This window comes from Dipodomys spectabilis, unplaced genomic scaffold (genome assembly GCF_019054845.1).
Source record: "Dipodomys spectabilis isolate Male_0828 unplaced genomic scaffold, ASM1905484v1 ptg000158l, whole genome shotgun sequence".
NCBI classification, from domain to species: Eukaryota; Metazoa; Chordata; class Mammalia; order Rodentia; family Heteromyidae; genus Dipodomys; species Dipodomys spectabilis.
This window is the reverse complement of record NW_024870835.1, coordinates 7,506,783-7,534,539: the sequence shown is the minus strand read 5'-3', so window position 1 is coordinate 7,534,539 and position 27,757 is coordinate 7,506,783. Positions and strand designations below refer to the sequence as shown.

General features: G+C 43.1%; 1 protein-coding gene across 1 annotated transcript in view; it reads left to right on the top strand.

The window, feature by feature from the left end:
- The first annotated feature begins 19,227 nt into the window (after positions 1-19,227).
- Positions 19,228-27,757, top strand: part of Ccdc171 (coiled-coil domain containing 171) — a 313,064-nt gene continuing 304,534 nt past the window's right edge. The window contains exon 1 of the mRNA XM_042692902.1: positions 19,228-19,302. The gene's annotated coding sequence lies outside the window, so the exon portion shown is untranslated. The remainder of the gene's footprint in view (positions 19,303-27,757) is intronic.

The following is a 27,757-nucleotide window of genomic DNA, read 5'->3' as shown; positions in this document are numbered from 1 at the left end:
GACAGCGCCCAGGCCCAGAGTTCAGGCCCACGACCGGACCCCCCAAAAATATATATATATATAGAGAGAGAGAGAAATATAACGAAAATAAAGAACATTAGTGAACAAATGCAACAGTGGTATTCACTATGTTGAAAAGTGAACTATATAATCTGTGGGTGAGGACAGGATGGAAAAACAGAGAGAGGGAAGAGGTGACATTGTCCAAAAGAAATATACTCTTGGGGGGCTGCGAAGATGGCTCAGTGGTAGAGTGCTTGCCTCGCATGCATGAGGCCCTGGGTTCAATTCCTGAGCACCACATAAGCAGAAAAAATTGGAAGTGGCACTGTGGCTTAAGTGGTAGAGTGCTAGACTTGAGCTGAAGAGCTAAGGGACAGCACCCAACCCCAGAGTTCAAGCCCCACAATGGACAAAAAAAAAAAAGTACTCTTTTCCTAACTTAATGTAGCTAATTCCTCTGTACATCACCTTTATAATAATAATTATAATAATAAACTTTTATAAGAATAGTAATCAAAGATCCAGTTCAGTCAGAGGCATGATAAAATCAGTGTAAGTTTTCCACCATGAATATCAAAAAGCAATCAGAAGCTGGGTGCCTATAATGCTAGCTTCTCAGCAGACTGAGTGTTAGGAATCTCCATTGGAAGGTACCCAGAGCAGGAAATCCTGTGAGACTCTTTATCTCCAATTAACCAGCGACATGTAGGAAATGGAGCTGTGGCTAAAGTGGTAGAGCACTAGCCTTGAAAAAAATAGTTAAGGGAGATGCCCAGGCCCTAAATTTAAGCCCCAGGACCAGTTACCCCCCATTAAAAAAAAAAAAAAAAAAAAAAAACAATGAGAGCTTTGACCAGTAGGTTAAAAACAACAACAAAAAATTAAAAAATAGGGGGGCAGGGAGGGATGTAGTTGTGGAGATGGGAGGGAAGGGATGGCAGGGGAAAAAACAAAGGAGGAGGCAACAATGCTTGATAAGAAATGTACTCATGCCTGGCACCTATGGCTCACTCCTGTAATCCTAGCTACTCAGCAGGCTGAGATCTGAGGTTTGAGGTTCAAAGCCAGCTCGAGCTGGAAAGTCCGTGAGACTCTTATCTCCAATAAACCACTAGAAAAGCAGAAGTGGTCTGCCAATGGGCTGAAGAATATTGTCTTCAGATTCATGGGATAAGAGAAGTCTTAATGATTCTGAATGCTCAGCCAATTGGAAAAGAAGCTACGCAAGGACAGAGATTGATGGGTGATCTGTGATGTCTCCAATGAGTGCTGCCTAGACTACATGCTACTGTCCCAATGGCACCTTTTTTTTTTTTTTTTTTTTTGGTTGGTTGTGGGGCTTGGACTCTGGACTTGGATGCTGTCTCTGCTCTCTTCAGCTCAAGGTGAGCGCTCTACCACTTGAGCCACAGCACCACTTCCAGTTTTCTAGTGGTTTATTGGAGATAAAAGTCTCATGGACTTTCCTGCCCAGGATGGCTTTGAACCGTGACGTGATCCTCAGATCTCAGCCTCCTGAGTAGCTAGGATTACAGGTGTGAGCCACTGGTACCCAGCTAATGTTCTTTCTTGTATGTTCTCACTTACTTTTTTTCCCCCCTTTATATTTCTTTGTATTGTGTGTGTGTGTGTGTTTTTTTTTGTTTTGTTTTTGTTTTTGTTTTGGGTCCTGTCGTGCGCCTGAACTCTGAGCCTGGGCGCTGCCCCTCAGCTCTTCAGCTCAGAGCTAGCGCTCTACCACTTGAGCCACAGCGCCTCTTCCAGCTTTTTTTTTTTTTTTTTTTTTTTTTTTTTTGCTTATGGGTGCTGAGGAATAGAACCAGCGCCTCAAGCGTGCAAGGCAAGTGCTTTACCACTGAGCCACCTTCCCTGCTGTATTGTGTGTTTGAATTGAGGACCTTGTACTTGCTTGGTTGGCTTGGCTGATGCTCTATTACTTGAACCACATGTCCAGCACATGTTTTTTGCTGGTTATTTTAGACATGAAGTCTCATGGACTTTTCTAATCAAGCTGGCTTTGAATTTCAATCCTCTTGATCTCAGTCTCCTAAGTAGCTAGGATTACAGCTATAAGCCATAGATGTTCAGCTTCAAAACACATGTAGTTAATTAAAAAGAAAAATATATTTGCTAAATACAACACAGCAAGGTGGTTAGTATATATTTTATTTTCTCTAATCATATGGTAGAACTTTTAATTTGTATGAGATAAACTAAAATTAAGGTTAAGTAAAAAATACTATATGGGGCTGGGAAAGTGGCTCAGTGGTAGAGTGCTTGCCTTGCATGCGTAAGCCCTGGGTTTGATTCCTTAGCACCACATAAGCAGGAAAAGCTCGAAGGGGGGCTGTGGCTCAAGTGGTAGAGCGCTAGTCTTGAGCTGAAGAGCTGAGGAACAGCGCCCAGGCCCAGAGTTCAAGCCCCACAACCGGCAAAAAAAAAACAACAAAACAACTATATGATTTAATATGCTTTGAAAATGTATCATTGGATAATGAATTCAATTTGAAATAAACACTTAGACATTTATCCTTGATTTTAACCAGTATATGTAGAAATATTTAATAGTTTTGAGAAATTTTCTATTTGCATTTCAAGAATCAAACTAGACTTTAATTCCCATGTCCTGCATAGAGAGCAGGAAATGTTTCTTTTTCTGTTTTTTTTTTTTCCCCTGTTAATCCTGTTATACTAAAACCCTTGCTAAAACTCAAAAAAAAAATTTTGAATCAAGCTTCACTGGACAAAGGTTGCTCAACATTTTAACCCAATCCATTCAGAAAAAAACCTAAAGACTCCATCTCCCATTAACAGGCAAAATGCTGGATTAGAGGCATTCATCAAGTGGTAGAGCACCAGCTTTGAGCGAGGTGGGGTGGGGGTTGGTTGTGGGGTTTGAACTCTGGGCCTGGCTCCTGTCCCTCAGCTCTTCAGCTCAAGGCTAGCACTTTATGACTTGAACCACTTCCAGTTTTTTCTGTTTATGTGGTGCTGAGGAATCAAACCCAGGGCCTCATGCATGCAGCAAGCGCTCTACCACTGAGCTACTTTGCCAGCCCCTCTGCATATTACCTTTATAATAACAATAACAAACTTAGCTGGTCGCCCTTGGCTCACACCTGTAATCCTAGCTCCTCAGAAGGCTGAGATCTGAGGATTATGGTTCAAAGCCAGCCCAGACAGGAAAGTCCGTGAGACTCTTACCTCCAATAAACCACTAGAAAACCATTAGTGGTGATATGGCTCAAGTGGTAGAGCGCTCGCCTTGAGCCCAAGAGTGCAGGCCAGAGTTCAAGCCCCATGACCTACAAATAACAATAATAATAATAATACCAAACTTTTATAAAAAAATCGTTTCACTAACTAGTAGTACTTCATCCGTGTGAAGATGATGTATTAGTGAATGACAAGTTCTAGAGATGAGTAATGAGAATGGCTAAGAAGATGTATTTGTTTGGAAGGAAGGAGAAATACTCTACTATTCTGAGTTTTTGTTTTTTGTCAGTTTGGTGGTTTTTTTTGGTCAGCCATGGGGTTTGAACTCTGGGCTTAGACACTGTCCCTGCACATTTCAGCTCAAGGTGAGCACTCTACCGCTTGAGCCACAGCACCACTTCCAGTTTTCTAGTGGTTTATTGGAGATAAGAGTCTCACGGATTTTCCTGCCAAGGCTGGCTTTTAACAGTGATCCTCAGATCTCAGCCTGCTGAATAGCTAGAATTACAGGCGTGAGCCGCCAGCCCCTGGCTTATTCTGTGTTTCTTATCAATACTATATTTACTCTGTTCATGTGGGAGTCTTTCTCACTCTCTACAACTCAAAAGATGGGAAGAGACAGAATTGGGTTATTATCTGCTTTCTCTCTTAAGCCATAAGTGTTACTAAAAAAAGAAAAAAACCCAGCAAAACTATGCAAGTTCTTCAAGTGAAAATTCACATGAATGTGGCAAGTTTGAATTTCACAAACATATCTATATAAGTAACACTTTGTCCCTTCTTTTTTTTTTTTTTTTGTAACAAATAACTTTAGAGCTGGACATGGTGACCCATATTTGTAGTCACAAAACTCTGGAAGCTTGATGCAGGAGGATCATGAGTTCAAGGCCAACCAGGCTGCAAACAGATACCTTGTTTCAAAAAAAAAAAAAAGAAAGAAAGAAAAGAAAAATGCAAGTAACTGAGTCTATTTCTACTGACACTCACTGATTTTCCTTGTCTCTTGGAAGTTCACAAGAAGCCATGTGTGGTTTATATATGGACTCAGTATAGATTCAAAAGCAGTTGCAAAACAGCTGGAAGTGGAGGTATGGTAGATACTAGCTTTGAGCAAAAAAAGTTAGGGACAGCACCTAGGCCCTGAGTTCAAGCCCTAGCATGGTCAAACACACAGAGAAAAAAAGTTAGGAATATTCTTCTTTGTATATGTGTGTGGAGGCCAAAAGATGAGACATTGTCTCTATGTAGCTAGCCCAAGCTATCCTTGAGGTTACAACCTTCCTGTTTCAGCAGCTCAAATGCTAGGGTTACAAGTATGCGCCACTATTCTTGTTTCTTTATTTTTCCATATAAATTTTACAGATAAATTTTCCATATAAATTTGTCCAGATATACAAACAAATCTTGCTGGAATCCTGATACGAATGAACCATATCTATTTGAGGAAATTTTTAATATTTATTAGCTTTAGTCTTCTTTTTTTTTTTTGGGTCCGGTCATGGGGCCTGAACTCTGGGCCTGGGCGCTGTCCCTCAGCTCTTCAGCTCAAGGCTAGCGCTCTACCACTTGAGCCACAGCGCCACTTCCGGCTTTTTTCTTTTTGCTTATGTGGTGCTGAGGAATCGAACCAAGGGCCTCATGCGTGCAAGGCAAGCGCTCTACCACTGAGCCACCTTCCCAGCCCCAGCTTTAGTCTTCTTAACTGTAAACTCAGTCTGTCCATTAATTTATTTTTTCTTTCATTTCTTTTATTGACATTGCATAGTTTTCAGCTTACAAGTCCCATACATGCTTGTTAGACTTACAAAGAAATATTTCATTTTTTGGAGTGATTATTGTTTTAATTTTAGTGTGCATGTGTAATTTGTTACTGTTTCAAAATACAATAAGTAGATATTTATTGTATTATAATACTATATTATTTATTTGTTTATTTATTTTTGTTGGTCATGGAGCCTGAAGTCTGGGCCTAGGCACTGTCCCTCAGTTCTTCAGATCAAGAATAGCAATCTACCCCTGGAGCCACAGTGCCACTTCTGGCTTTTTCTGCTTATGTGGTGCTGAGGAATTGAACCCAGGGTCTCATGCATGCAAAGTAAGCACTCAACTATTGAGCCACCTTCCTAAACCTACTATATTATTTATTGTGTATGTATTTTATATCTTGAGCTCTTGCCTAACTTACAGGTTTGAGATTTTTTTTCTTCTTTTGTAGATTCCTAGAAATTTTGTGTTGGCGATTTTTTTGGGGGGGGGGTCCGGTCATGAAGCCTGAACTCTGGGCCTGGGTGCTGTCCCTCAGCTCTTCAGCTCAAGACTAGCGCTCTACCACTGAGCCACAGCGCCACTTCCGGCTTTTTCTTTTTGCTTATGTGGTGCTGAGGAATTGAACCCAGGGCCTCATGCATGCAAGGCAAGCACTCTACCACTGAGCCACCTTCCCAGCCCCCGATTCCTAGAAATTTTGTACACAAGCAATCAGTCACATTGTCTGTAAATAGATAAAGAACACAGTCTGAATGATTTTAAAAGTTTTTCTTTTCATCAATTTCAACTTCTGTGTGTATGTGTGTGTGTGTGTGTGTGTGTGTGTGTCTGTGTGTGTGTGTGTGTGTGTGTGTTGGTCATGAGACTGGAACTCTAGGCCTGGGCGCTGTCCTTCAGCTCTTCAGCTCAAAGCAAGGGCTCTCACTTGAACCACAGCAACACTTCCAGTTTTCTGGTGGTTTATTGGAGATAAGTCTCATGGACTTTCCTGCTTGGGCTGGCTTTGAACTGTGATCCTCAGATCTCAGTCTCCAGAGTAGCTAAGATTATAGGCATGAGCTACCAGTGCCCATTTTTTTTTTATTTGTTTGTTGGTTGGTTGGTTGGTTTTTTGTTTTTGTTTTTGTTTTTTGTCAGTCGGGGGTCTGAACTCTAGGCCTGGGCACTGTCCCTCAGCTCTTCAGTTCAAGGCTAGTGCTCTACCACTTGAGCCATAGCACCACTTCTGGCTTTTTCTGCTTATGTACTGCTGAGGAATCAAACTCAGGGCCTTATGCATGCAAGGCAAGCGCTCTATCACTGAGCCACCTTCCCAGCCCCCTTTTTTTAATCCATGTATTTTTTGCTGGTCTTGTGGCTTGAACTCAGGGCCTATGTGCTGTCTCTGAACCTTTTTGCTCAAGACTAGTGCTCTGCCACTTGAGCCACAGCTCTACTTCTGTCTTCTCACTGGTTAATTGGATATGAGTTTCACAGACTTTCCTGCCCAGCGTCCACATGTTCTGCAGATTTCAGCCTCCTGAGTAGCTAAGTTTTTTTTTTTTTCATAATGCAAGCTTTTTGGGGAAGGTGATTAAAGTGGGGGTGAGTGATATAGCTCAGTGGATGGAGGCTGCTAAGATTATAGGCATGAGCCATTAGCACCAGGCTTACTTTTAATTTGTATATTTAAAACTATTATTTTAAACAAAGTTTTTGATTTTAGGATTCTGGAATTTTAACTTTCTTTTCTTTCCTTTGTTTTTAATCTTCTTTACTTTTTTAAACCTTCTTGCCGGGCACCGGTGGCTCACGCCTGTATTCCTAGCTATTCAGGAGGCTGAGATCTGAGGATCACGGTTCAAAGCCGGCCAGGCCAGAAAAGTCTGTGAAACTCTGATCTCCGATAAACCACTAGAAAACTGGAAGTGGTGCTGTGGCTAAAGAGGTAGAGCGCCGGGGCTGGGAAGGTGGCTCAGTGGTAGAGTGTTTGCTTTGCATGCATAAGGCCCTGGGTTCGATTCCTCAGCACCACATAAGCAAAAAGAAAAAAACCGGAAGTGGCGCTGTGGCTCAAGTGGTAGAGCACTAGCCTTGAGCTGAAGAGCTGAGGGACAGCGCCCAGGCCCAGAGTTCAGTCCCCACGACCGGACAGACCAAAAAAAAAAAAAAAGAGGTAGAGCGCTTGCCTTGAGCTGAAGACCACAGGGACAGCACCCAGGCCCAGAGTTCAAGCCCCATGACTGACAAAAAAAACACCAAAATCAAAAACACAAAACCCTTCTTGATGATTATTTGAGCCTTTATTAAAATTTTAGTTTGTTCATAGTGTTGTTTGTTTTGCCAATAACTTGTGTTTGAACTCAGGGCATTATGTTCACTTGCTTGCCCAACTGGCATTCTACCACTTGAACCACACTTCCAGTCCAGCTTTTTGCTAGTTATTTTGGAGATGGAGTCTTGCAGACAATCTGCCTGGGCTGGCTTCAAACCACAATCTTCTGTTCTTATCTTCCTGAGTAGGCAGTATCGCAGTCATAAGCCACCAGCACCCAAGTCCATAGTGGGTTTTTTTTGTTTGTTTTTTTTTGTCGGTCTTGGGGCTTGAACTCTGGACCTGGGCGCTGTCCCTCATCTCTTCAGATCAAGGCTAGCGGTCTACCACTTGAGCTATAGCGCCACTTCCGGTTTCTGGTGGTTTATTGGAGATAAGAGTTTCATCGACTTTCCTGCCTGGGCTAGCTTTGAACTGTGATCCTCAGATCTCAGCCTCCTGAGTAGCTAGAATTACAGGCGTGAGCCACTGGCGCCCAGCTCATAGTGTTTTTTAATGTATTTCTTCAGATTATGAGACTAACATGCTGTCTCATATTAAGATGATAGGTATAGTGAATTTCTTTCTATAGATTTCTATAGATTTTTGCAATAAGTATTGCCCTGTACATACATAATTTATCGCAGCCTACCTCTGGTGGCATTTATCAGTTTGAGTGAAGTAAATAAAACTTTCACTCTCTGTGTCTGATCAGCAGCATGGGGATATTTAGTAGTGGTTCGACCAGATGAGTGGGAGTTCTTTGTTTCTTTTTTTGGTTGTGTGGGACCTGAACGCTGGGCCTGGGCACTGTGCTTTAGCTCTTCAGATCAAGGTGAGCACTCTACCACTTAAGCCACAGCGCCACTTCCGGCTTTCTCTGTTTATGTGGTGCTGAGGAATCGAGCCCAGGGCCTTATGCATGCAAGGCAAGTATTCTACCACTGAGCTACCTTCCCAGCCCGAAGTCTTTTTTTTTTTTTTTTTTGTGTCTGGTCCTGGGGCCTGAACTCTGGGCCTGAGCACTGTCCCTCAGCTCTTCAGCTCAATGCAAGAGCTCTATCACTGGAGCCTCAGTGCAACTTTTGATTTTCTAATTGTTTATTGGAGATAAGAGTGGCTCGGGGGCTGGGAAGGTGGCTCAGTGGTAGAGCACTTACCTTGCATGCTTGAGGCCCTGGGTTCAATTCCTCAGCACCACATAAGCAAAAAGAAAAAAGCAGGAAGTTGCACTGTGGCTCAAGTGGTAGAGTGCTAGCATTGAGCTTAAGAGCTGAGGGACAGTGCCCAGGCCCAGAGTTCAGGCCCTAGGACTGGACCCCCCCCAAAAAAAAAGAAAAAAGAAGAAAAAAAAAAAGAGTCTTCACAGACTTTCCTACCTGGGCTGGCTTCAAACTACAATCCTTAGATTTCAGCCTCATGAATAGCTAAGACTACAGACATTTATTATAGTAAAAGTATACAAGGTAGAACCAGCCAAAAGAATTGAAATATATATACAGGATGAATTCTGGAAGTCATCCAATCTGGTCACAAAGTGAAAAGTCACAGTATTACCAATCAAGGGAATTCACTGGAGCTTCAGCGTGCTGAGATTTTATGATCTAGGCCGGCTGATTGAATCATTGCGCATAAGATTGAACTCAGTTGCACTTTCTTTTCAGAGTTCAGACTGCTATTACATAGTTTAAAGCTCAGCAGTCTAACCACATAGTTGGACCTCCTGGCATGGCCAGATTCCATCTGAAACACTCCACTAGCAGTAACTATCAGCTATAGTGTATGCCCATATAGCTTAGAAAATCTGAAGTTCAGTGATTGTCTCCTGGGAACTGGGCACAAATCTCAGCCAAATTCTTTATTACAAAGTATTGTTTCTTTGGTGGGGAACATGATAATGAATTTTGTATTTATAGTTGTCTGGTCTACAGGTTTACTCTTTAAAAAGTTACTAGTAATTGAATACAATTACCTAGGAAACTACTGGTTTATTACAAGGAACTAGTAAAAAGAAAAATGCAAGCATCTAATTGGAAAAATGATTATAAACTAATAGTTGCTTTGATTTTGTCTTTTATCAATATTTCAAGAGAATTGTGGCCAAGTGCTAGACTTTTAACAAAGGAGTAGCCAAGTAGCCAAAAATCTTTTTTTTTTTTTTTTGGTGCCAGTACTGGGATTTGAATTCAGGGCCTGGGTACAGTCCCTTAGTTTTTCACTCAAGGCTTTTCTCTCTGTCTGTCTGTCTCTCCCTCTCCCTCCTTCTCTTTCTCTCTCTCTCTCTCTTGTGAAGCTGAGGAACAGATATTGGAATTAGTCCAAAACCTAAGAGCAATCAAGAGGAAAGAAGATAGCTTAGTAAACAAAGAACAAAAGCATTGGGAGGGATGGGCATTGGTAGCTCACGCCTGTAATCCTAGCTACTCAGGATGCTAAGATCTGAGGATTGCAGTTCAAAGCCAGCTAGGCAGGAAAGTCTATGAGACTCTTACCTCAAATTAATCACAGAAAAAGCTGGAAGTGGCACTGTGGCTCAAGTGGTAGAGTGCTAGCCTTGAGCACAAAGATGATCAGGGACAGCACCCAGGACCCAAGTTCACAAGCCCCAGGACCAGCAAAAAAAAAAAAAAAGCATTGGGATTAAAGCTGGACAATCTGTGACTGGAGTCGTAAAGATCTGGCTTCTGAGTCTTGAGTGGAACTTGTCCCTGTCATGTGGTTATTTTCATCTTCTATTGTAGGTGGAACTAAAAGTATCCTGGTCTTGTGGTTCATAGTCACTGATGTTTTCTAGTTAGCTAGGGACGACTAAGTCTCTCTCTGGGAAAAGGAAGTGTAAGTACTAATGCCCTAGAGGTTTTCTGTAGCATCCAGTTTCAAGGGTTGTTTTCCTCTGAAGACTCTTCTTTAACATGAAACAATTCAGAACATTAGCAGAATAAAAGACAGTAAAACTCTTTCTTGAGATGTAACATATCCATATATAGATATCTATCTCTATCTATCTATCTATCTATCTATCTATCTATCTATCTATCTATCTATCTATCTATCTATCTATCTATGTAAGCTTATAATCAGTGGTTCTCCAGAGTGGGCAGGAAGGAAACTGTAAGGTTTTATGATTTGCATCAGAAGTTATATTAAAATTTTTCCTGATTGGGGGCTGTGAAGGTAGCTCAGTGGTAGAGCGCTTGCCTTGCATGTATGAGGCCCTGGGTTTGATTCCTCAGCACCACATAAGCAAAAAGAAAAAAGCTGCAAGTGGCACTGTGGCTCAAGTGGTAAAGCGCTAGCCTTGAGCTGAAGAGCTGAGGGACAGTGCCCAGGCCCAGAGTTCAGGCCCCATGACCGGACCCCCCCAAAAAAAATTAATAAAAATTTTCCCTGATTGACAAAGGCATTGCAACTTAAACTGGAAACAAATCTACTGAAAGTAGATATTTAAGTATAAAGACTTGTCATTTAGAAATCACTCAGGAAAGTTTTTTTTTCTTTTTTTTTAACTGACATGGTCTCACTATGTTGCCAGGCTGGACTGAACTACTGGACGCAAGCAATCTTCCTCTTCTAGTCTCTTGACTAGCTGTGACTATAGGCATGCTTCTATACTTGGCCACATCTGATTTTAAGCAGGGGAAGTGTAATATAAAGGATTATTAGTTAAGTAGAAGGTGGATAAATACTAAAAGGAATGAATGAGGATATTAAGAGAAACAAAGCAGGTGAGCTGAGCGCCAATGGCTCAAGGCTGTAATCCTAGCTACTCAGGAGCTGAGATCTGAGGACTGGAATTCAAAGCCAGCCTGGACAGTAAAGTCTGAGAGTCTGGTCTCCAATTAACCTCCAAGAATCTTCAAGTGGAGCTTTGGCTCAAGTAGTAGAGCACTAGCCTTGAGCACAAAAGCTCAGGGACAGCTCCCAGGTCCTGAGTTCTGACCTTAAGACTGGCATATGTGCATGGGCACATACACACACACCACAAGAAGCAGGTGCAGAAAAATAGTTACCTGGGGCTGGGAAGGTGGCTCAGTGGTAGAGTGCTTGCCTAGATTCCTCAGTACACATAAGCAGGAAAAGCTGGATGTGGTGCTGTGGCTCAAGTGATAGAGCACTAGCCTTCAGCTGAAGAGGACAATGCCTAGGTCCAGAGTTCAAACAAACAAACAAACAAAAACCAGTTACCTTGCCCACTAAGGAAGAATGAATAATAAAGGAAGTAAGGGAAAAGTGAAGAGCTCCTCTTACCTACCCTAAACCAAGGGTGAAATTCAGACCTCTTCAAAGAAAACATGTCAACTACATACACAGCTACAAAGACTGCCAGTAGCGAAGACAACTTTCTAGAATCTTCTGTAGAACTGGTTCACCGTGCTTATGGGGAAGAGTCAGAGTGCGTTAGTTTATAGAAATGGCCAGTAAGATGCACATGAGCTGGACCTTAAAGAGACAGAGATTAGCCTGAAGGCACAGCTGGACCGCCTGTGTTAGGCTACTGTGTGGAAGAATAAAAATAGAGGGCTGGAGCCCAACCAAAAAGGGGCCTTTTGCATCTGAGCCAGGCAGTGTCACTCTAGTGCCCTCTGCTGATGAAACATAGCATTCCACCTACTGGCAAAAAAATGTTTAGGGTCCAGTGCCTGCCTGTCTGCTCCAGCTGGCTTTGAATGGTGATCTTTAGATCTCAGCCTCCTGAGTAGCTAGGATTACAGGCATGAGCTACTAGAACTGGGCTACAATTCAGCTTTTTATTGGTTGATATAGGGTCTCATGAACTTTTTTTGCTCAGTTTGGTCTCAAATTGCTATTGTCTCAATCTCTGTCTTACAACCATGAGCCATTTTCTCAGCTGGAATTGGACATTCTTCTAGTGTTTATGTAAAGTTTTGGATTCAGCAGAAATAACTTCCTTTGCTACAAGGATTATTTGTTGGCAGAAGATAAAACTATAAACTTACTAAGCAGACTATCTGATGATTTATGAAGAAATGCTTTTACAAGCAGAACAAAAGTATAAGCTCCCATGCCCACATTAAAAAAAAAAAAAAGAGTAGGAAATGCTTTAAAACAAATGCATTGCTTTGCTCATCAATATGAGGCAATCCTCTGACATACAAAACCCTCCCTAAAATCATTCAGTTTAAGCTCTAGAATCCTAAAAACAACTTTCTCTAATTTTCCATGGTTAGACACTACCAAGGTAATTTATTTTCATGCAAAGGTATTTTACTTTTCTCCAGCAAAATTAGTAAACATAACTTTGCTCGATCAACAATTTTATGGCAAACTTTTGAGGAACAAGATTTAGCAGCATATTTTAATTATTTATACATATTACTAAGTATTCTTCCAGGAAGAGTGCAGCAGTTTAAAGAAGTATCAGCATTGTATGAGAGCGTTTACTTCCTTTTTTGCCAGCATTCTTTGTTTTCCAGTCCATAGGTAAAAAGGGATATAACATTGTTCTAGTTAATGATAGAATTATTTGCATTTATCTGATAACTAATACACTTTAGTAAAATCTAGAGATGCCATTTTTGTGAAAGTGGAAATCTAAAACAACTACTGTATTATCACTGTTGAGAAAATTAGAATTGTGCAATCCTAGCCAAGTACTGGTGGCTTATGCCTGTAATCCTAGCTACTCAGGAGGCTGAGATCTGAGGATCACCATTCAAAGCCAGGCAGAAAAGTCTGTGAGACTCTTCTCTCCCATTAATCACCAGAAAACCAGAAGTGGTATTGTGGCTCAAAGTGGTAGAGCACTATCATTGAGGGAAAAAAGCTCAGGGACAGCACTTAGACCCTAAATTCAGGCCCCACAAATGACAAGAAAAAAAAAAGAATCTAATGGGCTTTTCTGCCTGGGCTGGCTTTGAACCAGGATCCTCAGATCTCAGCGTCCTGAGTAGCTAGGATTATAGGTGTGGGCCACTAGTGCCTGGCTCAGCTAAGTTTTTAAAGAGTTTACTTCATGCAAATTATGGGCAGTAGAAAAATGTAATTCTTCCTACTTACCTGTCTTTTTTTTTTTTTTTTTCATTATGAGGATGGAACCTAGTGGTCCATCTAACATGATTGCTGGATTGTATAACAATACATTTGACTGGGCACTGGTGCTCACACCGGTATTCTTGGCTACTCAGGAGGCTGAGAGCTGAGGATTATGGTTTGAAGTCAGCCCAAGCAGGAAAGTCTGTGAGACTCTTTTTTTTTTTTTTATTTTTTTATTGTGAAAACACTGTGCAGAGGGGTTACAATTACATGGGCAAGATAATGAGTACATTTCGTATCAAGCATTGTAGCCTCCTCCTTTGTTTCCCCTTCCCATCCCTTCCCATCCTCCCCTACCCCTCCCACCCAATCCTACCTCCCCCAAAGTTGTAAAGTACGTTTTCAACATAACGACTTGTACATTGTGAGACTCTTATTGCTAATAAATCACCACAATAGCTGGAAGTGGAGCTGTGGCTTAGGTGGTAGAGTGCAACATTAAGCATAAAAGCTCAGGGACAGCTCAGGCCCTGAGTTCAAACTCCAAAACTAGTTGCCCCCCCCCCAAGAAAAAAAGAGTCTATTTAGTCTGGTAAACTGGTTTCCAAAGTGGAATGTTAAGTAGAACCCAGAAGTTAATATTTCTGTTGTTCCAGATTCTCACTAGCAATTACTGTTGTCCATGTTCTGGATTTTGACCATTCTGATAAGTGTGCTGTGATGTGTGTGTGTGTGTGTGTGTGTGTACGCTCGTGCCAATCTTGGGGTTTGAACTCAGGCATAGGGCTACCCCTGAGTTTTTGTGCTCAAGATTAGTGCTCCATCATTTGAGCCATAGGTCCACTATTGGCTTTTGGTGGTTGATTGGAAATGAGTCTCACAGGCTTTTAGGCCTAGTCTGGCTTTGAACCATGATCCTTAAGTGTTTGCTTTCTGGGTAACTAGGATTACAGGTATGAGCCATCTGCACCTGGCTCTTTTTAATCTGCAATTCTTTTATGAAATATGATGTGGAACATTTTGTCATATGCTTGTTTGCCTTATGCTCTTTGATGTCTTTTAAAGCCTTTAGCCAACTATTAAAATTGGTTTGCTTTCTTTTTATTGTTGAATTCTAAGAGTTTTTTTTTTTTTTTATTGTAAAGCTACTATACAGAGGGTTACAGTTACATGAGTGAGATTATGAGTACACTTCCGAATTCTAAGAGTTTTTTAAACCTATTTTGGGAGCTTTGAGAGGCTTTTACTGTTCTGTAGTTGCACTAAGTTTTAAAATCATCATGTATTATTGGAATGAACGATAAATATATTTGTGTTGTTGAAAAAGAACAGATGTGAAGCCACTTAGCATAGAACATGGAATGTATATGTTTAATAATATTATTTGGATTTATTATTTTTTTGGGGTTCGGTTGTGGGGCCTGAACTCTGGGCCTGGGCACTGTCCCTCAGCTCTTCAGCTCAAGACTAGCACTCTACCACTTGAGCCACAGCGCCACTTCCGGCTTTTTTCTTTTTACTTATGTGGTGCTGAGGACTCGAACCTAGGGCCTCATGCATGCAAGGCAAGTGCTCTACCATTGAGCCAACTTTCCAGCCCCTATTTGGATTTAAATCTAAATTAATCTATATATCTCAGGACATTTCATATAAAAGGATGAAAAGTACATGCATCTTTTAAAATTTACTCTGAAATAATAGTGTTTTTCTGTTTGTTAATGCAAGTGAGAAAGAAGACTTATTGTGAGATTTGGAAGAGGCAAAGCTAGAAAGGCAGCTAGAAAGATAATTAGAGAGTTTTGGTGGACAGAGGAAAAGTTTGAGTTTTATTCTGTAAGCAATAAGGAGCCACTTGAAGAATTAATTAAGACGGTACCATAATCAGAGCTATGCTTTAGAAAGATCATTTCTGTTGTAGCATATGAAAGGAACAAAGGACCAGAGCCACCAAGAACAACAATTATGCAAAGGCCTTTCAGTTGGAAGAACTAATACCCAAACAGCATAATAATCCAGCACCTGGCATCTGAACCTTCTGTGGAAGGTTATAGAAGGGTCAAAAGGACTTGGCTCATCTGGTGTTTAAGAAGCCCTGAGGCCCACATGAGTGCAATGAGCCTGTAACACTCCCTAGTGTAATAAATATACACATGTGCCCCTAGGCCTGATTTGATTTTTTAATGTTTTTTTTTTAATCCTCTTCTCTCATAGTTGCCAGTTTAAAAATGCCCTAGATGTTAATTGCCAACTGAGCAGAAGAAGGATGTGAGTGATTTGCCTTAGACCACAACAAGGTCCTCATTATAAGAAGTCTGGAGAGGGACCAATGAGAAAAATATACAGGTGCTCAATAGAAGGCATTAAAAAAAATAGGAGGCTTAGAGCAAAAGTAAGATTCTTGGATGTGTGAATTAAGACCTTGAGAGAGAAGATTCTGTTTTCCTTGCCTTAGTGTCTAGGAGATTAGAAGCTTTATAAATAGGCAGAAGAGTAGTTTGTGTGAATCCTATGGTAAGTTGAGAAAGATAATTACATTTTAGATATTCTAGATTCAATACTATCAGACTTCAAAGTGGCACTGTTGAAATGGGAATTAGAAGTGCAAAACCAGAGTTCATAAGAGGTCAGAGGTAGATATAAATAATTGAGCTGCAAGACAAGTTTATGTAGGACTAGATGAGATCACACACCTGGGATGCTTATCTGGAACAATGTGAAGGTGGAGGCAAACAAAAAAATGATAACGCTGAAGGCCACAGTGGTTCCTTGAGTAGCAATGAAATGGTCAGGTTTGGACAGCTAAAGAGTATATTCTCATCTATTCTGGAGAATCAACAAAGTCCAGGATTTGGCACTGAGGTTCTCACTGAGGTTGAAAGTTGCTTTAGTAATAAAGCAGCTTTATTACTAAAGTGAGGATAGATCTAATTACATCTAAAGATGTAGAGAAGACAGAGAAATTACTGAGACTAACAGGGAAGTGGGTTGGAGAACATCTCCTACAGGTTTCTTTTCTTTTCTTTTTTGCTGGGTCTGGTCATGGGGCCTGAACTCTGGGCCTGGGCGCTGTCCCTCAGCTCTTCAGCTCAAGGCTAGTGCTCTACCACTTGAGCCACAGCGCCACTTCTGGCTTTTTTCTTTTTGCTTTTGAGGGGCTGGGAAGTGGGCTCAGTGGTTGAGGGCTTACCTTGCATGCCTGAGGCCCTGGGTTCGATTCCTCAGCACCACTCTTAAGTAGTATTCTAACTAAAGGAGACAACAGTGAACTACCTTATAACTACCAGAACAATATAGGTATTTTGGAATGATCTGATTTTTAACAAAAAAAATTTTTTTTGGGTGGGGGTTGGTTGTGGCACTTGAATCCAGGCATGGTCATTGTCCTTGGGCTTTTGTGCTCAAGATTAGCACTCTACCACTTTGAGCCACAGCTCCACTTCTGGTTTTCTGGTGGTTGGTTTCCTACTGAGGCTGTCTTTGAACCATGATCCTGAGATCTCAGCCTCCTGAGTAGCTAGGATTACAGGTGTGAGCCACTAGCACTCAGCTTGATCTGATTTTTTAATTTTTTTTAAATTTTTAAATTTTTAAATTTTTTTTTGGGTCCGGTCGTGGGGCCTGAACTCTGGGCCTGGGCGCTGTCCGTCAGCTCTTCAGCTCAAGGCTAGCGCTCTACCACTTGAGCCACAGCGCCACTTCCGGCTTTTTTCTTTTTGCTTATGTGGTGCTGAGGAATCAAACCCAGGGCCTCATGCATGCAAGGCAAGCGCTCTACCACTGAGCCACCTTCCCAGCCCCTGATTTTTTTTTATTATTATTACAATTTTTAGTAAATCTAAAAGGTCCTGTGAATGGGTTTTGCATTATTTTTCCATCTGGTCTCACTCCTCTTTGCCCCCTTGTGCACACAGTTTCTACTTCTACAGCCTCCTGCTGTTTTCTGTGTTTATATCTGTGTCTTCCATGTCTTTCTTCCAGTTTCTTTGAGTCTACAACTGTCTTCCCAGATTAAAATGAAAGTTCTCTATAAATTCTTTCTAGGAGTTCAGGGTTGATATAAATATTTCTCTTTAGTATTTCTATTAGATCTTTCCATGTTGGGTATATACTCTGTATTCTGTAGATACTAAATGATCGAATAAACAGATTTCAAGCTTTCACATTATACCCACCCTTCTTCCTTCCTTCTTTGTCTTTTTTTTTTGGCCAGTCCTGGGGCTTGAACTCAGGGCCTGGGCACTGTCCCTGAGCTTCTTTTGCTGAAGGATGGCACTCTACCACTTGAGCCAGAGCACTATTTTTGGCTTTTTCTGTTTTTGTGGTACTGAGGTAGCAAACCCAGGGCTTCATGCATGCTAGGCAAGCACTCTACCACTAAGTCACATTCCCAGCCCTGAACTAATTTTTCATTTAAAAATGTACATTTACCATTTGTTCTTGCTACACCTTTTTATAATGCTATTAAAACTTACATAAGAAATTACAAAACATTATTCAGAGCTTGTAAAAAGAGCTTTAATCTTACTAGCTTTATGTATTTTTCCATTACATTTGTAAATGTTGGAGCTGGTTAATTCTTTTTTTTTTCCTTAAGCCTCTTTCTTTTGAAGCAATTATCCTCTTTCTAGCCAAAGTATTAGGAAGCAGAGACAATCTTCCTTTTAAATCTAAATAACTAAACTCAAACCAATTAAGGTTTCAGAGACACAAGAACCAAGGAGGTTTTAATCTCAATTTATATTTGCATTTATGACCATTGCCTCTCCAGAGGGAGAGCCGGGGAAAGTCGACCCCTACACCTTGGTTTCAGGTTGAAGACAATCGACACGGGACTAGTTTAACATCAAAGGCTTTTTTGTGTTAAACACCTTTTTGGAAAGGAGCATACAATCCTTAATCAAAATCCTGCCAATTTGCATTGTTCTTTGGGGAATAGGCTTTCAAAAGCCAAGGAACAAAAGAGGATTTGGTTTTCCAATCTCCCCAAAGCAGCGGCAGATTGTGAAGCAGCTAACAAGAGAAATCAGAGTACTGTACACATTATGGAGATGTGTGTGTGAGAGAGAGATCGAGATCTGTTACACACTATTTATAACAACAGGAGCGTCAACAGATGCACTGCATCGACCTGCGTGCTCCCAACCCGGGTTATCTCCTCCCCACCCCAAACTGGGATACAAAGAGGATGGGAGGAGGGGACTAGAGCGAGAGAAACGCAGCCACCTGTGCGGCAGCCCCCCAGAGAAGTCCCTGGAGGCCCTGCGCCCCGCCCAGCGCCGCGGCGGGGGTCGGGCGCCCGGGCTCGCCCGCTGGGGTAAAGGTGCTCGAGCAGGGTTCTGGCCTCGGCGAGGCTTACTCGGTCGGCTGGCAAAGGGGGTGAGGAGTGGGAAGCTGCGCTCCCATTAGGCTCAGCAAAGCAGGAGAGGCTCCGTGACCCGAGAACCCCCTGCGGAGCCACGGCAGCGCGAGCGCGAAGGCAGGCGCGGGGAGGAGGAGCGCCTGGTGCGGGAACGCGCGCGCGCGCCCGTGCACGCGCGTCGGGGCCTCCTCCCCCTCCTTTCCCCATCTCAGCAACGGCGCATGCGCAGGCCCAGGCGAAGGCGCGCGGCTTCGCGGGCGAGCTCTCCCAATCAGAGCCCGGCGTTCTCCGAGTACGTATCCCGGAGCCGCCGGCAGAGGGCGGCGGGAGGCGGGAAGCGGGAAGCGGGAGGCTGGTGGCAGGCGGCGGGAGCCGAGGCCGGGCCCGACGGCCGGGGGGAGGGGGGTGAGACCGGGGCGGAGCCTGGAAGGCCCGAGAAAGTCCTAGAAGGTGTGTGTGAGGGAAGTTCCTTCTTTCCTCAGCCCCCGGAAGTGGCAGTTGTAAACTTCACCTGCGGGGGGCGGGGTATTCCCTCCTCCTTCCCCCCTCCTTCCCCTCCCCCGGTCCTAGAGGCCCTCAGGTTCCAACAGTTTTCATTCGGGGCCTCCTACCCGGAGGCTGGGAGCTGCCTCTGGGGTCTTAGGACCTCTGGACCACAAAGCCCCCCGAGGTAACGGGCTCGACTGGGACGGGAGGTGTGGAGCGGGGCCGCGGGGGGCCGGGGGTCCCCCGGGCTGGTTTGGGCCGCCCCGGGCCCGTCGTTAGCCGGGACACGCCTCCCCAGCCGGTCCTCGCCCCACTGCAGCTAGATCTCGGTGGAGCATCCGAGGAAGAGAAGAGCGAGTAGACTCCACCTCCCCACAGTCAGCCCCTAGGGGCACAGCCACGCCATTCACTCATTCATTCATTCATTCCTCATCATTTGTCATTCATTCATTTGCCAGCCCTAACCGGAGTCCGGCAAACTAAAGAACGAGTTGTGCCAGACTGGCTTTTGCCTTCCCTCCAAGACTTGGAATAAGTCAAGCTGTGAGTTTTTCTAAAGCTAGATGTTCTACAGTTGGCGTCTCAGTTTGAATGTTTACTCCATGCTGGTATTTTTTTTGTTTCTCTAGGCAGGATGAGTATTCAACTCTTCCTAATACCTTACCCATCGATAAGTCTAATGATCCTGGAGGAAAGAACCTACCATTTCCTCATTTAACAGTGCCTCATAACAGAAGAGTGGTTAGAGCAGGAAGTGAACGTGGTTTCCTATGAAATGCATAGGCAGCACAGGCACTGCCACCTGCTATAAAGGAAAAGCGAAGGAGCCGTTTCATTCAGTACTTTTCTGTATTAGTCCCGGCTTAGCCATTTTATTAATGGCGTGACTTTAAGCAAACCACTTAATCTACCTGGGCATTAGATTCCTTCTTGGTCTGATAAGGAGAATGGACTTAGTTTCTGAAGTCTGTTTTAAGGAACCCAGGGGCCTGTACGGGTATCTTCTCTGGTGAGCTACATCCTCAGCCCTTAAACATTCTCTCCCCTCTCTTTTCTCTCGCTTTCCTCCCTTCCCCCTCCCTCCCATCTCTCCTCCCCACCCCCCCTATTGGTTGTGGGGGCTTGAACTCTGCTGCCCCTCAGCTTTTCAGCTCAAGGGGAGCTTCTACCACTTGAGCCACAGCACCACTTCTAGTTTTCTGGTGGTTCATTGGAGATAAGAGTCTCACAGATTTTCCTGCCTGGGCTGGCTTTGAACCTTGATCCTCAGATCTCAGCCTCCTGAGTAGCTAGGATTACAGGCATGAGCCACCAGTGCCTGGCTCATAAACATTTTCTTTAAAAGTAAAATGTGAAACTGCTGATGGAAAGGGGTGGTTTTCTAAGGATGAATGCACTGAATGAAAAAAGATGGGTTTACATTCAGGAATCCAAGCTTCCTTGCTGCTTGAAAAGGGTCCGGTGAATTGAGGATGACTTTTGGGGGCTAGGAAAAAAGATGTATTTGGTGAGCCATTAAACATAAGAAAAAGATAGATTATATTCTAAAAGACCATCTTTTCGTTTTCTTATAATTTTACTTTTTTTTTGGGGGGGGGGGGTCCGGTCGTGGGGCCTGAACTCTGGGCCTGGGCGCTATACCTCAGCTCTTCAGCTCAAGGCTGGTGCTCTACACTTGAGCCACAGCGCCACTTCCAGCTTTTTTCTTTTTGCTTATATGGTGCTGAAGAATTGAACCCAGGGCCTCATGCATGCAAGGCAAGCGCTCTACCACTGAGCCACCTTCCCAGCCCCAGGGCTTCACATTTGCTCACGTTTCACTGGCATTCTACCACACCTCTTGCCCTGCTTTTTGCGGGTTATTTTGAAGTGTGTAATTCAATGGTTTTAGTATATTCATTATGTGTTACAAAAATCACCACTAACTCCTGAATATTTTCATTATCCATAAAAGAACCTGTTATCAGATGCAGTGCCCTCTTCTTCTTGAATCTCTGGTAACTATGAGCCTTGTTTGTCTGAATTAGCCTATTCTGGACATTTCAATCTGTTGAAAGGCTTTATTTACTTGTTTTCTGTGTTGTAAACTTCATTAGTCAAATGATGTTTCCTATTACTCCCCCTTTTTTTTTTTTTTGCCAGTCCTGGGGCTTGAACTGAGGGCCTGGGCGCTGTCCCTGAGTTTCTTTGGCTCAAGGCTAGCACTCTACCACTTGAGCCACAGCTCCACTTCTGGTTTTTTTTGTGTATGTGGTACTGAAGAATTGAACCCAGTGCTTCAAGCATGCTAGGCAAGCACTATACCACTAAGCCACATTCCCAGCCCTTACTCCCCATTTTTTAGGAATACTGGCACCTACTTTTTTTTTTTTTGGTCGGTTGTAGGGTTTGAACTCTGGGCCTGGGCGCTGTCCCTCAGCTCTTCAGCTCAAGGTGTGTGCTCTACCACTTGAGCTACAGCTCCACTTCCGGTTTTCTGGTGGTTTATTGGCTATAAGAGTTTCATGGACTTTTCTGCCTGGGCTGGCTTTGAACCTCAAATCTCAGCCTCCTGAGTAGCTAGGATTACAGGCATGAGCCACTGGCGCCCGGCCTGGCACCTACTTTTTAATCATTAATAATTCTGATTCATATTTTTATGGCTTAAGATCATAAAGTCTTTTAGTCATTTTGAAATAGTTATAGTTTTCATGTGTTTTGTGAGTATGTCTTTCTACAATACTTTTCATTCATACTATTCCTTTCTTTACTCTTTTTTTCTTATATTAACTCTAGCTTTTGACCACAGTGCTTTTCCTTTTCTTATTTTTGTGGGCTATTAAAATGACCTAACTTGAGAATGAGACAAAGCTGAGAAAAGCTTTCCTTCTTTCTTTCTTCCTCCCTTCCTGCCTTCTTCCATTCCTTCCTTCCTTCCTTCCTTCCTTCTTTCATTTCTTTCTCTCTTTCCCCCCTCCCCTCTCCTCCTCCTCCTCTTCTTCTTCTTTTTCTTCTTCTTCCCTCCTCCTCTTCCTCCCCCTCCTCCCCTCCTCCCCCTCTTCCCCCCCCTCCCCCTCCTCCTCCTCCCCTCCCCCTCCCCCTCTTCCTCCTCCCCCTCCTCCCCCCTCCCCCTCCTCCCCCTCCTCCTCCTCCCCTTCCCCCTCCTCTCCCTCCCCCTCCTCCCCCTCCCCCCTTCCTCCTCCTCCTCCTCCTCCTCCTCCTCCTCCTCCTCGTCCTGGGGCTTGAACTGAACGCCTGGGCACAGTCCCTGAGCTTCTTGTGCTCAAGGCTAGTGCTCTACCACTTGAGCCACAGTGCCACTTCTAGTGTTTTCTGTTTATGTAGTACTGAGGAATCAAACCCAGGGGTTCATGCATGCTAGGCAAGCACTATACCACAAAACCTCATTCCCACACCTTGAGGAAAGCTTTTATAACTTCATAAAATAATGTTTTTTTCTATGTGTCTGTTAATGACTCTAGTGCTTGCTTTTTGTCTTTATATGCCCAATTATTTGCTACTGACAATTCCACTTGACACCAAAATCTTCTATTACAAATCAAATATTTGAAAATCAGAACACAGTGAATCATCTAATTCTTACCCAATACCTAAATGACCCAATACCTAAATGACCCAATACTGATTACGTGTATGCAAATACCTATTTCCTATCACAGGCTTTTTAGCAAACAAATGACTGGCATTGAGGTACAAAGAGATGCATAGGATCAAATTAAAAAAAAATCACTGATCACATGATACATTAGCTATTCAAAATTCCTGTCCTATAGAATCAGTGTATTATAGCATTCAGGAGCTTTTTGTTCATAGGCTGTATTCAATCAACACCATGAGACTGATTCCTTATAAGACTCTCTGCTGTAATTAGACCCTAATCTTGAAAGGATCTTGGTCCCAATCATTCCTCAAACAATAGGTGGAGGCACATCTGAATTGCTTTTATTCACTCTGGTCAAGGCTGCTGTCTGGGCCTCATCCCCAGGCCCTAGCCCAGGTCCTCTGCTGAGGGATGGAGGAGCACAGAGGTGTCCTACAGCTGCTGCTCCCTGGCCCTGCTGGCGGAGTCGGGAGTAGGGAGCTCCATTTCCACATTTGGACTCAAGAAGTCATGGACCCCAAGGAAGCTGGAGGGGGCGGAGAGTCTTCTTAATTTGTCAGACACTTCAGAAGACTCCGGGTTTAGGGTTTGTTAAAGTCCCTCTGAGGCGTCCATTGGCAGCTATGTGGAAGAGCTGAGAATAAGTCTCCAAAGAGGCCTGGGAAAATTATGCACTCATGAAAAAACCAAAGACTCTGAGCCTCCAGCAAGGAATAGCAGCCTCAGTGCTTGCCTTTTGAGACCTCTCTTTCTCTTCTTTCTCCTCTCTCCTCTAGTGTGGTCTGAGCCATCTCCTTACTTTATTTTCCCTAACCTGCTACATTTTGATTCCATCCCCAGTGGTTTTTCTTTAGTTTGACCCCCTCCCCTCCAGGGAGGGGACCTTGGTGGGTCAGCTTTAGTAGTATATGAAATTTGGACCAGCCCATTCATGACTGTCTTACCGGGTGCCCTATCTTGTTTGATAATTTGTTCTCAAATTGGCCAACAATAAGTATCTAATGGCTCTGTGGGGGTTCTGTTAATGTAATTTCCCTCTCCTTTCCCCTCTAGACTTGTCCTGCTCTCCTGCAGGTTCTGTGGTCAAATGCCATGTCACTTGAGTTACACACCTAATTCCTAAGAGTCAGTGACTCACCTAATCTATAATGGAAATGGTATCCCATCACCTTTGCAATGGTAGCAAGTCATTGGTTGTTTATGGTTAAGGTAAGGATATGATATAAAAGAGTAATCCTGGACTAGGTCTTGTGGTTTACACCTGTAATCCCAGCTGCTTGAGAAACTGAGAGGTTTGTGGTTCAAAAGCTAGCCTGGACAAAAAGTTTGTGAGATCTCATTTCAATGAACAAGCCAGATATTGTAATCCAAGATATGTAGGAGGTATAGATAAGAGAGCTGTCTAAGACCAGCTTGGGCAAAAAGGTGAAACCTTGTCTGAAAAAAACAAAGGCTAGAGGTGTGGCTCAAGTAATAATTGTGAAGTTGTGGGATCATCTGATTACCATATTATCTGTATGAATGATGTGGAAATTGAAGAAATTAATAAACTGGGCTCCAGCGATTCACATCTGTAATCTCAGCTTCTCAGGAGACTGAGATCAGAAGATTGAGATTTGAAACAGACCAGGACAGAAAAATCTACAAGACTCCATTTCCAATTAACCAACAAAAGCTGACCTGGAAGCATGATGCAAGTGGTAGAACACCAGCTGTGAGCAAGTAAGCCAAGAGAGAACATGAGACATTGAGTTCAGTCCCCCTCCCCTGTACCAGAAAAAAAAAAGGAAAAAAAAAAGAAATTGAAGAAACTTATTCCCAAGTTCTGAGCTCTTTGTGGAAACTACTATCTGTCTGGAAGAGCATTTAGATGTGAAGATGTTAGATGCTGAAATATGCTGAAAATTTGTGATTTTTTTCCCACTTAGTTTTTTGTAATAATGGGGATCAAATATCCTATCAATTTCCTTTCCTATAAGATAAACGGAAGGCTGTTGGTACCTCTTGTGCCATACGTGTATATATATGTGTGCAGTTTATTCCAAATGTACATTTTTTCCCAGTTTCCTACTCTTCTTCCATTCTGAAGGCAATTTCTTTGGGATTTACCTTTGGGAAAACAGTGGTGAAATGATTTGGGGACTCAGTATCCAAAAGGTCTGGATTGGTAGTTTTTCCCTGACACCCCTCCTTAATGGCTGCCTGGTCTTGGACAGTCTTTAGCCTCTCAAAATCAGATAGGTTTCCTTAGTTGAAGCAAAGATAATAAACCTGAGTAAAGGAAGGGGTGACATTGTCAAAAAAGAAATGTAAGCCAGGGGCCGGTGGCTCATGCCTGTAATCCTAGCTACTCTGAGGTCTGAGGATGGCAGTTCAAAGCCAGCCCGGGCAGGAAACTCTGTGAGACTCTTAACTCCAATAAACCACTAGAAAACCGGAAGTGGCGCTGTGGCTTAAGCGGTAGAGCACTCGCCTTGAGCTGAAGAGTGCAGGGACAGTGCCCAAGCCCAGAGTTCAAGCCCCATGACGGACCGAAAAAAAAAAGAAAAAAAAGAAATGTACTCTACCTGACTTATGTAACTGTAATCCCTCTGTACATTACCTTTACAATAAAATTAAAAATTAAAAGATAATAAATCTGAAGTAAAATAACAATAGTCACTTTAGGAGTCATCAAGGGCCTTGCAGATGGAATTGGGGTTTTACAGTTATTGTTGGATGTTTGGTCCTGTAACTATATGACTTTTTCTTTCTTTCTTTTTTTTTTTGGTCCGGTCTGGGCCTGGGCGCTGTCCCTCAGCTCTTCAGCTAAAGGCTAGCTAGCACTCTACCACTTGAGCCACTGTGCCACTTCCGGCTTTTTTCTTTTTGCTTATGTGGTTCTGAGGAATCGAACTCAGGGCCTCAGGCATGCAAGGCAAGCGTGCTACCACTGAGCCACCTTCCCAGCCCCCTATATGACTTTTATGAAGGCATTTATACTTAATGAGTCTTAGTTTTCTCCTTTGAAAAATGGGATAATTCTTTCATTACAATGTTGTCAGGAGCAGAGTTCTAGGCATAATTAAGTAGTAAGTTGCTCAATATATTATTAACTGGTATTTGTGTGTGCTTACTACTGTTCTCAAGTTATTTAGGTCCTAGAGAAATTGGATTCTTTATCTGTGACCTTTTGGCTGATATTTCACTTTTTTTTTTTTTTTTTTAGGCCAAACTATTTTATTAGTTTATTACTCTTGAACATTTTGTGTTTGTGATAGACTTTACTTCTTTTTTTTTTTTTTGCTGGTTGTGGGGCCTGAACTCTGGGCCTGGGCGCTGTCCCTCAGCTCTTCAGCTCAAGGCTAGTGTTCTAGCACTTGAGCCACAGCGCCACTTCCAGCTTCTTCTGCTTATGTGGTGCTGAGGAATCGAACCCAGGGCCTCATGCATGCAAGGCAAGCGCTCCATCACTGAGCCACCTTCCCAGCCCCGAGATTTTATTTGTTTTTTTTTTTTGTCGGTCGTGGGGCTTGAACTCTCGGCCTGGGTGCTGTCCCTCAGCTCTTCAGCTCAAGGCGAGCGCTCTACCACTTGAGCTACAGCGCCACTTCCGGTTTTCTGGTGGTTTATTGGAGATAGGAGTCTCACGGTCTCTCCTGCCCGGGCTGGCTTTGAACCGCGATCCTCAGATCTCAGCCTCCTGAGTAGCTAGGATTACAGGCGTGAGCCACCAGCGCCCGGCTCAGCCCCGAGATTTTAGTTCTTGGTACTGTCTTGTGTCTTCTTCTTAGTCTCTTTATTTGAATAATTTTTTTTTTTTAAATCCCCAGTGGTCCCTTCTGAGCTTGCTTAGTGGGAGCAGAGACAGAGCACACTGGTATTTTGTTCCTCTTTTTAGTCTTCAGGCTGTCTTTTTTTCTTTTTTCTTTTTGTTGGCTATGATGCTTGAGCTCCAGGCCGGGGCGCTGTCCCTGAGCTCTTCAGCTCAAGTCTAGGGCTTTCTACCACTTGAGCCACAATGCCACTTCTAGCCTTTTCTGTTTATGTGGTGCTGAGGAATCCAACCCAGGGCCTCATGCATGCGAGGCAAGCGCTCTACCACTGAGCCATCTTCCCAGCCCCTTCAGGATGTCTTTGTACATTCAAAATGTCAATAATTATTTCATTATTTCTTTCCTCTTGACCAAATCACTTCAAGTTTTACCTGTTCCCTTTCTTAATCAGGAATAATGTTTTTCAGAGTTCTATGTTAAGTAATAAAAACTGAAGGACAGGAACTTGATATGGCTGCTGGATGGGTGGGTTGGTAGTGCAGAGTGATGGGAGGGGTGACTGATCAAGATTCAGTGTGCAAACAAATATACATGTAAAACTATAACCCTTTTGTAGAATCATTAGAAGATAAAAATGAAGAAAAATTAACAACAAAAACCCAGTGTCGTCTTAGAATATTGGATTTCTGTGAACAGATGTTCTCGTGGTTTATTAGTATTTGCATATATTTGGATGCTGTGAATTATTTTCTCTCTGTTTAGCATATTTACCCAGAGATTCCTTAATACTGAAGTAAGGTAAATTGGCTCCATATAAGTTGGAGTATCTCCTATAGAAGAGGGTTCTAGGATGTAGGCAGGCTAAAGCAAGTGACAAGTTCTCTTTCCTTCTTTTTTTTTCTTTTGTCAGTTGTGGGGCTTGAACTCTGGACTTGGGTGCTGTCCCTCAAGGCGAGTACTCTACCACTTGAGCTACAGCGCCACTTCTGGTTTTCTGGAGGTTTATTGGAGATAAGAGTCTCATGGCCTTTCCTGACCAGGCTGGCTTTGAACTACTCAGCCTCCTGAGTAGCTAGGATTACAGGCATGAGCCACCAGCACCTGACTCCTTCTTCCTTTTATCTTTTTGCAAGAAGGCCTTTGAAAATTACCATAGATTAAATTATTAAAAGTTAATTTATGGGGGCTGGGAAGTTGGCTAAGTGGTAGAGTGCTTGCCTTGAATGCCTGAGGCCCTGGGTTTGATTCCTCAGCACCACATAAGCAAAATGAAAAAAGCAGGA